The 12,544-nt window shown below is 37.0% G+C and overlaps 1 protein-coding gene across 3 annotated transcripts in view; it reads left to right on the forward strand.

Annotated features, from left to right (window-relative positions):
• Positions 1–2,987: 2,987 nt before the first annotated feature.
• The window catches only part of LOC127543686 (serpin B11-like), a 36,065-nt gene continuing 26,508 nt past the window's right edge, over positions 2,988–12,544 (forward strand). The window contains exons 1-2 of one of the 3 annotated variants that reach the window (XM_051969921.1): positions 2,988–3,098; positions 4,177–4,703. The gene's annotated coding sequence lies outside the window, so the exon portion shown is untranslated. Of the gene's footprint in view, positions 3,099–4,050; positions 4,704–12,544 lie in introns of those variants that run through there. The other 2 variants (XM_051969920.1, XM_051969922.1) reach the window with 2 other exon arrangements.

The raw sequence follows: 12,544 nt of genomic DNA on the forward strand, positions 1-12,544 counted from the left end.
GTTATCCACAAGGGTCACCTATGACTCCTAAGGCATCAATGCTGGGCTGACTTCCAAAGATCCTTTGGGACCCTGGGATGATAGGAGTCCTCTGAAGGGTTATTCTCCTTACCTTTTTAAAAGTCACAAAGCTGGAGTCTCTTTACCTAAAACAGAAAAGAATCAACAACAAGACAAGACCTATTTTCATAGGGTCACATGTCAGCCTCTGGGAGAAGGCCCAAGTCCTTTCTCCACACATCTTGTATTTCAATGTGCACCAATAGTGAAGGAATCAAATCAAACTCTAGATGCCAAATTAAAAAATGATCAAGTTCATCTAAGGCACCTCTAGTTTTGATAATACATCTAATCAAATGAATCTTCTCCTTTGGTTAGCTGACCAGAATCATTTACAGAATATCTATTTATGTTCTAAAAATCACCCTCTCCAAGACATTTCCATTCACTTTATCATGATTTTTCAGGAAATAGCCTCCATGTGAAGGAATAGCATCATGTATTTTGGGCATGGATCAGACCCCATTCCAGGGACACTGATAATTGTGGCAGCTCTAGTTTCCACAGCAACTGACACTCACAAAATTCATTCTCTTGTTTTTCTTGGGTTTGTGTAGAACAGCTGTGGCCTGCAAAATGTACTCTTAGAAGGCCAAAAGTTCAATATGAGTCAGTACTATTATCTGGCATCCATGAAAGTTTAGGACTAGGAGGTGTTTCCCTTTGCACTTTGCTTTAGTTTGCTACTCCTGAAGTTTTATATTCAGTTGTGGAAATCACATTTTATAAATGAGCTTGTTAGGGAGTATCAAAGAATGGGGATCATCATGGTCTTGGAAGGAAGAAAGGGGAAGGAAACAAACATTTATATAGTATATATTATGTCTTAGGCACAGTGCTTTTTAGAATTATTATTTCATTTACAGCTTCCAACAGTCCTATGAGGTAGATGCTTTTATAGTTGATGAAACTGAAATAATGTGATTTGTCCAGAGGGTCACACAGATAGTAAGTGTCTAAGGATGAATTTGAACTTGTCTTTCCGACTGTAGATCCAGCGCCTTCTATCTACTATGTCACCTAAGTACCAATAATTTTCAGATCATTACACTATATATTTATACCTTTAGAATGTGTGTGTGCACGTGTGTGTGTAGTATGAAAAAAAAAAGAGAGAAACAGAAACAGACCCACAGAGACAGAGAGAATGACAGAAAGACAGAGACACACACATACACAGATACAGAGAGAAAATGACAGAGACAGAGAGAGACACACACAGAATGACAGAGAGAGGCAGAACGAGACAGACATGGAGAGATAATGACAAAGAGAGAAAGAGACAGAGAGACACAGAGAGACAGACAGAGACAGAGAGAAAGAGAGAGAGAGAGAAACAGAAACAGATCCACAGAGACAGAGAGACAGAGACAGAAAGAGACAGAGACAAAGTCACACAGAAACACAGAATGACAGAGACAGAGACACACACAGAATGACAGAGAGAAAAGCAGAGAGAGACAGAGACATGGAGAGAGAATGACAAAGATAGAGAAAGAGAGAGAGACACACACAGAGAGACAGACAGAGACAGAGACATGGGGAGAGAATGACAAAGAGAGAGACAGAGAGACAGAGACACACAGAGAGACAGACAGAGACAGAGACATGGAGAGAGAATGACAGAGAGACAGAGAAAGAGAGAGAGACAGAGAGACACAGAAAGACAGAAAGAGACAGAGAGAGACAGAGAAACAGAAACAGACACACAGAGACAGAGAGAATGATAGAAAGACAGAGACACACATGCACAGAGACACAGAGAGAAAATGACAGAAAGATAGAGACAAAGACACACAGAAACACACAGAATGACTGTGAGATAGAGAGAGACATACACAGAATGACAGAGAGAGGCAGAGAGTGACAGAGACATGGAGAAAGAATGACAAAGAGAGAGACAGAGAAAGAGAGAGACAGAGAGACACACAGAGAGACAGAGAGAAAAAGAGAGAGAAAAAAGAGACAGGGAGAGAGAGAGGCAGTCAAGAAGAAAGGGAGGAGGAGAGACAGACAGAGACATATAGACAGACAGACACACACAGAGACAAAGAAACAGAGAGAGAGAGACAGACAGAGAGAGACAGAGACAGAGAGAAAGAGAGAGAGACAGAGACAGAGACAGAGAGAGAGAGAGAGAGAGAAACAGAGAGAGAGAGAGACAGAGACAGAGAGAAAGAAAAAGAGAGAGACAGAAGAGGCCATAAGTGTAGAAACCAGCTTGTTTGTTAGGAGTACTGTTCTAGAATTTTCTACAATCTTAAAGAATCTCTTATTGTATTCCTCTGGTATGCAGAGTACTGTGATAAGTGATAGGGACAGATACAGAAACTTTCCTTTCTTTGGTGTCTTTCCTCTTCTCTACCACAACTTTTAAAATTTTTTCCCTTTGACTCCATCAATAAAAAATTCTATCAGAAGACTTTATATCTGCTGTTTATATTTGATTATGATTTTTTTGTCTTACTTTTTCTGGGATCATTCAAATTGTAAGCCCTTCTTTGCACTTTGGAATGAGCGCTATTGTCTTCCTTTGGGATATTTTCCAACTCTTAGAAGATGGGGGTAGGGTTGGACAAAGGCCTTTCAAGTAGTGTCTGAAGACTGCCAACAAGGTACAGTGTGTCTGTTTGGATGAGAGAGAACATGTGGGAAGGGGAAACTGTTGTTCTGGAATTAGGAAATCTGGGTTTGGAACAGTTCCGGTGTTTGCTGCCTGGATGATCTTTGACAAGTCACTTCTTAGTTTCTTCAACTGTAAAATGAGAGAGTTGGATTAAATAGCTTCTGACAGCTCTTCTAGCTTTAAATCTTATGATCTGCATTCTTTTCACCTGGGTTGTATTTGGAGCTAGAAAAGGGTGGTGTCCTAAGTCTATATAAAGCTTTCTTCTGTCAGCTTTTTCTCCAAACCAGACAACTGCTGAACCAAGAGCTGTACCAAGCTCTGTTTCTTCCTTTGGGCTTATGGGAGATGAAACTAGGAGTCACCAAAGAGGCAGCTGAGCTGTTTTAATAAATGGGTATCAGGTTTCTAGGTGAGTGGAGCCTACAGGTGTGGTTGTTTCAGCATTAGAAAATTCACCTAGTCTGGCCGGGGAAAGACTTGACAGATGTCTGGCTCCTTTTCATTCTGTGGGTGGGTGTGAATGGCTGTCACTCGTTTTTTCAAGGAACAACTGGATAGTGGCAATTGTAATTTTAAGCTAATCTTTGCCAATGCCTGATACATAGCAGGTTCTTAAGAACAAATGTTAACATGTTTCTTCCTGATTCTGTAACCTAGATGATGAGGAGAGCCTACTTCTTAATGAGATTATTTTATCCAATGGATTTGTCAGCTCTAAAGATCTTTTCTTTGAAGTGTATCAAAAGTATAGCCAACAGTAATACTTTGGTTCTGTGTGAACACCTGAGTGTGAAGACCTGGGCTCTTGGGCCCCAGTAAACGGAGTGTCCTTCCATTCTCTGCTTTTCGCTTCTGTTGGTTTAGGTTTTTCCTTTCTTTCTTTCCTCTTTACCCCAACACAGCCACATGCCTCCCTCCACCCACCTGAATCAGCTCTCAACTCAGAGATTTGCCGGGGGTGAGGGCGGTCTACAGCTTTTAAACCAAGCTTTTAAATTGCAACCACAAATTATGTTCTTTCCTTGAACTCACTCTCCGGTTCTTTTAAAGAGATGTGCTCAGGATTACCCAAGCACCACATAAAACAGATGGCTCAGCTCAGCTCAGATGAACAAGAAAACCTGGGGGGGAAATGTTCAGCTAAATACCCTTCTCTCCCTTTGGATCAGAGACCACTTAGAAGAACCCAGTGAAACATACTAGCATTTGGAAGGAGGAACTACTTCTTCCCCCCCCCCCCCCCCAATTAAAAGTAGAATTATTATTATTATTATTTTTTTTTAAGGAGATCATTCTTTAAAATCTTAAAGGGCAAACCTGAGTCTGAGAAATTTTCCATTGAGACATTTGCCACTGAAAAGGGAAATGAAAATTAGGTGCATCTCTGGAAATCAATCTTTGTCCTGCAAGTGTTTCTACAGGATGGGAAGCAATCCAGAGTTACCTATCAAAAAGATTTCCTTATAAGTGCTGTACCTCTTCTCCAGGTGACTGAAGAGGCTGAATCACCAAGACACAAACAGAAAGCCTCCAAGGAGGAGGGGCAAAAAGACAAAGGATTTATATTTCCTCATGATGAATGCAATCCTAACCTCACTGGCCATACTCTAAACTTCACCTGGAAAAAGCAAAAAGGTAAAAATGAAAAGAAAAAGAAAAAAAAAAAGATAACAGGAAAGAGAACCCAATATAATCCAGTATTTTGATATTATAGCTTTGTTATGCTGGCAAGAGCTGTTGTGAATGGGGGAACCATTGAAGGCAGTGAAAGGTTGTATTTTTATAGTATAGGAGTGCATGCTTTTTAATTAGTGGGAAATTGCTTTTAAGACAGACTTTGGTGATTATGTTCGTGTATCTGAATCTTGTTGATTTCATGTAAATTTGAAGCCATGTAAAAAAAAAATTAGCCCTTACTTCTTGAGTAACTAGTGTAAAGTCCTGGATTTGGAGTCAGAAGACCAAAGTTTGGATCCTAGCTCTCCAACATACTTAACCACCTGTGCTCCTTCAGGTAAGTCACTTCCTCTCTCTGGTTCATCTTCCCCAGCTGTAAAATGAGGGGATTGGACTAGATGGCCTCTGTATTCCTCTACATTGAAGAAAATATTATTTTTGGGGAAAAGTGCAAACTGATAAGAATCAAAATCATTTGGTTGTAGAGATGAAAACCTTTCAATTTTACTCTGAGGTTTTTCCCAATGAGTGTGATATCATGAGATAAGGAGACATAGCATAGCTGATGGGGAGACATTATCTCCATCAATCTAGTTTTATAAGTGATGGTTTATGTCTTAAGGCAATTTCTTTAATTTCCCTGTGTGTCAGCTCCCCACTCTTTTGAAACAGGGAGAAATGTATTTGTCACCTCAGGAGGAAATTATAAGGATTTGCCTCTGATATGAAGAACATATGGGGTTACAATCTGAAGCATCAAACAGATGCACATTTCAAAAGCTCTTATGATTGTGAGGAAATGAACCATTTTCAAAATTCCTAGTTTTTAAGGTAGGTGGAGTAAGGTTGAGACTGGCACAAGGGTTGAGTTCAAAGAGAGAGAAAGGCATATTGTGTAGTGAGAGGAAAAGGAGGTGGGAAAGGGGCCAGTGAGTGACTAGGAAGGAGTATATCATGGTAGAAATTTGTCTGAGAGGTACAAGCTCAAACAACCTGGGAGTTGTAAGGGACATTAGTTGTCATCTAGAGAGCCAGCAGGGTTAGTGGAGAGGAGAGCTGAATTCGGAACTCGAAGCCCTACTTTCAAACCCCACAGTGAGACTTACCAGCTGTGTGAGTGGCCAATCATTCAACCTCTGTGGGTTTTGGCTTCCTCAGCTATAAAGTAAGGAAAATAATACCTGGGATAGTATGTTATAGTGTTGTTGGGAGGATCAAATGAGGTGATGCATTTAAATTATTGAATAAAAAGTGGGTAATTATTGTCTAGTTCCTCATTTTATGGATGAAGAAACCAAGACCCTTCGAGAATGTCTTGTCCATGATTACACAATGATATGCATATTTAATAATAATAACTATATCAATATGTTTTAAGTTTTGCAAAGAATTTTACATCTATTATTTGTTTGAATCCTTATGACAACTATGTGTGATAAGGATTATAGTTATTCCTGTTTTACAGGAAGAGAAACTGAGGCTAAGAAAAGTTGCTCAGAGCTATGCAGGAAGTGTTTGAGATAGGATTCTCTTCAAGAACAGAGATGTTCCTGGTCCTGAGGATCTATTTCCCTTTTCAAAGCAAACTTCTTCTTTTGCATGCCATTTTATCTTTTGTGTCATATGAAGAACATTTTTTTTTTTTTTTAAACCTCAGACCTTGGTGCAACCCTTTCTCCCCTTCCTCTGTCTCCCAAATTCTGAAATGGACAGTTCTCATTTCCTAAGCCAGAACAACTCCCACCTTGGTATTTCTTTTCTTATTCACTTCAATTCCTTCCAGATTTATCTCTCTCTTTACTCTGACCCCCTCCTCTTCTTCCTCCTCCCCCCCTATCTCCCCCAGAAAAATAATCCTACCTCTAGAATAGGCACATACCTTCCCCACACAAAGGAAACTTTCTTGGACTACTTCTTTCTCTTTGGATCTACCTTTCTAGGTTTTTTGTTTGTTTGTTTTTTAGTTCCCAGTTGTATAGTTTTATTGGAATCTTTCCTCTGACTGAATGTCTGTTCCTGAGATTGTTCTGTAATATTTTTTCATGTTTTTTTTTTCCTTTCTTAAATTGAGATATAATTGGAAGAAAATAAAAGATTTAGAATTCATCCCAATAATAGCTGGAAAATTATGAGGTTTTGTTATTTCTGGTTGACAGAGGGAATTTTTAGTGAAAGTCATTGAATCCATTGATATATAGAACTATGAGAGGAACTGTAGGCAATTTCTAGAAATATTGACAGAACTTTGGGTCATAAATAAAGGAGTAAAGATATGTAATCCAATTCTGATAAGCAAAATTCCAAATTGAAAAGTCACACCAGAAGTCTGGTTACAAATGTAGACTTTCTTCTACAGTTTATTTGTGTGTGTGTGTGTGTGTGTGTGTGTGTGTGTGTGTGTGTGTGTGTGTGTGTAATATGAATTTATTGTGATTTATACTAGATTAAATCTTCCTTGTCATGAAATTTGAGTGGATAAAAGATCTATGACTTAGAACCTACAATTTAATTAAAATAATAATCATATTCAAAAGCATAAAGATATTTGAAATGAAATAAAAGTAAAATATTGCAAATCAAAGCTTTAGATTTTTTTTTAAAATAGAGCATATTCTCTACTGTTTCCGTCTCTCTGCTAGGTACATGACTAAAATTAATTTTGTAATCTAATGATTAACTAATAATATATACTCTAGGGGAAAATAAATAGAAGTATGGGCTCTGTGCTTAATTTGTCATAGAGAGTAAAATTTAGTTTGTCATGTCTCATTTGGGACATGATGAAATGGATTCAAATTTCTTATGTATTAGAAGCTCTCCCCAGAATATTGATAGAGAAAGGTCCCAATAAGTAATTTTGTTGTAGTTGAGGTGTTTCTTCTCTAATTCTTCATGACCTCATTTTGGGATTTTCTTGGCAAAGATACTAGATGGATTTTACAACTTTAAAAATGAGAAACTGAGGCAAACAGAGTTCAGGGATTTGCCCACGATTTCACAGCAAGTATCTAAGGCTAGATTTGAACTCAAAAAAAATAATCTTCCTAACTTTAGGTCTAGCATTCTATCCACCTAGCTGCCCCTAAGTTTATAGTTTGATATAATTTAAATATCATATAAATTATATCAAACTCTTAGTTATTCTCATAATTAGGATGAAGAGTTACTCTATTCCCTAAATAATTTGACACTGTTTGTTAGAAGATTATGGGCATCAACATCTCCAAAATTGCAGATTCCCCATTTAATTTTATTTGCTTTTCAGATTGAGTTCCCAGGATATGGGATCCTCACTTGGTCTACCTTTCAGATTCTGTCTTTGATTTTTCATTGTTGGGCTTTCAGCTTAAGTTTTAGTGAGGAATAATGTGAGTGCCCTCATCAGTAAACAAACAGATTATACCCCAGAGAATACTTGAACTGCTCATCTATGACACTGAAAAAAGGAGATTTAACAATACTGGGAAGAATGGGTTAATAGGAGAATTTGAGAATGAGTCCGGACTGTATACCTGACAAATCTAAGACACTGGCAGATCCAAAGAAACCCTTTTTCCCTCTCCATACCTTCCTCTCCAAGGCCATACATATTGATGGGTTGGTGGACCAACCCATCTGGACCAAATGGTGAATTAGTATCTGTCTTCAATCATCTTGAGAAAAGGCAATATGATTAAATAAATTAAAATTATGTTTGAGTAATTATCCTTATAGTTATTATAAATTATCCTTAAACTTGCTACATTTCTAATATTATTTAATAGAACATGGGGTGATAGGATCTAGAGGAGACTTTAGAAATTCTCTTTTTCAGTGGAAGTGCTGAAGTCCTAAAATACAAAGGTTGAATGAGAGTCAGGACTTGAACTTAGATCCTACTGATGTATTGCATGAAATTAGGGTGTGTTAACACGTATATGAATTTAAAGTTAGGCTGGTCAAGTGGAGCTTTACAAAATGGGCCCTTCTTCTCTCGAGCCATAGCTTTTTTGGCTCTCTGCAATTCTCTGTGGAAGCCTCTTAACTTCCTTTGCATCTCCAAGGTGATCTGCTTTGGAGTGTTCACAGAAATGGTTCCTCTAAGACCAAAAAAAAAAAAAATACACAATATTATATAGACATATACATATATATTTATATGTACATACCATGCATGTATATATGTATTGTGCATGCACACATGCACACACATGCATATGTGTACATAGTCCTGGATTGCATGTGTGTTTATAGGTTCATACACATATGTGTGCATGCATGTGTATATGTGTAAAATGTGCATGCAGGTGTACATATACAAACACAATGCATACATCTATACATGCATGTGGCTATATGTATGTACATGTGCGTGCATGCATGCACATATACACATTATGGATGCATGTACACATGCATGCCTATATTATACCTGTGTATGCAATATATTTGCGTGTGTGTTTACATATACATATAAACATTCAAGGCTTACTACTTCTATGAACTTGGCTAAATGACAACTTCCTGGGTCATAATTTTCTTGTAAAATGAGGAAATTGGATTAGATAATCTCCTAGGTTGTTTCCATTTCTAAATCTATGATTCTAGAATGTACATTGAAAGAATGAAACTATGAAGACAGAATATCCAGCATATTTATAGTCCTTATCAGTTTCTATCATTCTGTGAATGGTCTTTAATTAGTAGTTTTGAGGAGGGATTAAGTATGATGACAGGCTATTTCCTCTCTCTTCTCCCACTCCAAATCCTTAAAGATAAGCCCAGGGTCAGGTAGAGCATCCTTAGTAAATGACTGACAAAAAATATGTGCCTTTGCCAAGGTTAGGTCTCAAGGGAGAGCACAGCTTGTATAGCAGACAAGAGAGGCAGAGAAGGGAACTAAGGTCACCCAGTGAGATTGCAGCTCAATCCTCAAGAGAACAAAGAAATGATATGATTCAGCCCTGGAGGGGGAATATGGATTCAGAATAGGAAAGTTATACTCCTTTAATTGGCTGGGAAGGAGAATTAAACTGAGTCCAAAAATTAAGCTACTTTGAGACCCCTTTGAAGGCTTCCAAATCTATATGTCCTAAGGAATACTAGGAATTGGTCAGATTTCTTTCTTTCTTTCTTTCTTTCTTTCTTTCTTTCTTTCTTTCTTTCTTTCTTTCTTTCTTTCTTTCTTTCTTTCTTTCTTTCTTTCTTTCTTTCTTTCTTTCTTTCTTTCTTTCTTTCTTTCTTTCTTTCTTTCTTTCTTTCTTTCTTTCTTTCTTTCTTTCTTTCTTTCTTCTTTCTTTCTTTCTTTCTTTCTTTCTTTCTTTCTTTCTTTCTTCTTTCTTTCTTTCTTTCTTTCTTTCTTTCTTTCTTTCTTTCTTTCTTTCTTTCTTTCTTTCTTCTTTCTTTCTTTCTTCTTTCTTTCTTTCTTTCTTTCTTTCTTCTTTCTTTCTTTCTTTCTTTCTTTCTTTCTTTTCTTTCTTTCTTTCTTTCTTTTTCTTTCTTTCTTTTTTTCCTTTTTTTCCTTTTTTTCCTTTTTTTCCTTTTTTTCCTTTTTTTCAAATTGAATAACTTTTTATTGACAGAACCCATGCCAGGGTAATTTTTTACAGCATTATCCCTAGCACTCACTTCTGCTCTGATATTTCCCTTCTCTTCCTCTACCCCCTTCCCTAGATGGCTAGCAGCTCTATATATGCTAAATATGTCACAGTATATTCTAGATACAACAGATGTGTGCAGAACCGAACAGTTCTCTTGTTGTACAGGGAGAATTGGATTCAGAAGGTAAAAAAAACCCGGGAAGAAAAACAAAAATGCAAGCAGTTTATATTCATTTCCCAGTGTTCTTTCTTTGGGTTGTAGTTGCTTCTGTCCATCCTTGATCAATTGAAACTGAATTAGCTCTTTTTATCGAAGAGATCCACTTCCATCAGAATACATTCTCAAACAGTATCGTTGTTGAGGTATATAATGATCTCCTGGTTCTGCTCATTTCACTCAGCATCAGTCCATGTAGGTCTCTCCAAGTCTCTCTGTATTCATCCTGCTGGTCATTCCTTACAGAACAATAATATTCCATAACATTCATATACCACGATTTATCCAGCCATTCTCCAATTGATGGACATCCTTTCATTTTCCAGGTTCTAGCCACTACAAACAGGGGCTGCCACAAACATTTTGGCACATACAGGTCCCTTTCCCTTCTTTAGTATCTCTTTGGGGTATAAGCCCAGTAGTAACACTGCTGGATCAAAGGATATGCACAGTTTGATAACTTTTTTGAGCATAGTTCCAAATTGCTTCAGAATGGCTGGATGTGTTCACAATTCCACCAACAATGTATCAGTGTCCCTGTTTTCCCACATCCCCTCCAGCATTCCGCATTATCTTTCCCTGTCACTCTAGCCAATCTGACAGGTGTGTAGTGGTATCTCAGAATTGTCTTAATTTGTATTTCTCTGATTAATAATGATTTGGAGCATCTTTTCATATGTCTATAAATAGTTTTAATTTCTTCATCTGAGAATTGTTTGTTCATATCCTTTGACCATTTATCAATTGGAGAATGGCTTGATTTCTTATAAATTAGAGTCAGTTCTCTATATATTTTGGAAATGAGGCCTTTATCAGAATCTTTGACTGTAAAAATGTTTTCCCAGTTTATTGTTTCCCTTCTAAACTTGTCTGCATTTGTTTTGTTTGTACAAAAACTTTTCAATTTGATATAATCAAAATTTTCTATTTTGTGGCCAATAGTGATCTCTAGTTTTTCTTTGGTCATAAATTCCTCCCTCTTCCACAGGTCTGAGAGGTAAACTAGCCTATGCTCTTCCAATTTATTTATAATCTCATTCTTTATGTTTAGGTCATGAATCCATTTTGACCTTATCTTGGTGTACGGTGTTAAGTGTGGGTCAATGCCTAGTTTCTGATTGGTCAGATTTCTAATGCCTTTGCAGTGCTCGGTGAAATATTCTTGAGCTCCAGGAAAAGTTGCTTCACTGCCCGAACTTTAACTTATCAGATGGCAGTTTCGGGATAATAAGTGTCCAGTTTTCACAGAACTGCAGAATCTCTGAGTTGAATAATACTTAGACCTGTCAAAAACCAGATGAAGGCACAGTCATAGATGTTAAAACAATGGAACAGAATCAGATTGTTCTCAGCACTGTTCTGATTCTTCATAGCACAGCTTTTTTTTTTTTTTTTTTTTTTAAATAGGTTTAAAGAGAGAATGGATTAAGCAATTACTTGAAGCTGAAATTCACTTCTCTATAAAGGATTGCTTCCAGTTCCTCTCTCTTCTGGACAAACGGAACATGACAAAATACTCTTTCACATAACCTCTTAAGTAAGACAAGACTTTATCAAGTCACCCCTAAATCTTCTCTGCCTCATTTTTCTTCAAATGAATCCATATGCTATGAGCATCTCTTGATGTATGATCACCCACTCTGGGCACGCTATCGTTCCTAAAATGTGGTGCTTAGTCCTGAACAGGGTGAGAGTGTGAGGTTGAGAAAAAGTTTAGGAACAGGAGAAGCCAGGGTCAAATCTTATATCTTTTCTAACTATGGTTCTGGCCAAATCACTTTAATTTTATGAGCTTTGTTCTCCTTATCTATTAATACTGTTAGTGACTATCTTACCAGGTTGATACAATGAAAAAAATTTATGTAAAATGCTTTGCAGACATTAATGTGCCATTATAAATATCTGTGAAAAATGAAATGAATACAGCAGGATTATCATTGCACTCACTTGGATTATCATCATGTTACATTTGTAGTAGTCTAGACTCATATTAATATCCAGTATTTCTGTATCATTTTGTTGACTCATGGTGTCCCTGCAGTCCACTAAAACTACTAGATATTTTTCATAGAAACTATTATCTTGTCATACCTCACCCATTTCATATTTATGAAAAACTTTTAACCTAGTTGCTTTAGACTTAAAACTATTTAGTTTCATCTTATTGGGTTAAACCTATCAGTTTAGCTTGCCAAAATCTCCTTGGATCTTGTCTACCTCTATATTCCTTAACTCTCCCTTTTAGTATTTTATGTTATTTGTCATTATCCTTCATCTGTGTCATCTATAGTCAAGGACTGATCTCTTAGAGGTTAGTTCTCTAGAAACTTGTTTCTCCTGTATATCAAGATATTAAAGGATATTTTTTGGAGGAATCCTCTA

Source organism: Antechinus flavipes, chromosome 1 (genome assembly GCF_016432865.1).
Source record: "Antechinus flavipes isolate AdamAnt ecotype Samford, QLD, Australia chromosome 1, AdamAnt_v2, whole genome shotgun sequence".
NCBI lineage: Eukaryota > Metazoa > Chordata > Mammalia > Dasyuromorphia > Dasyuridae > Antechinus > Antechinus flavipes.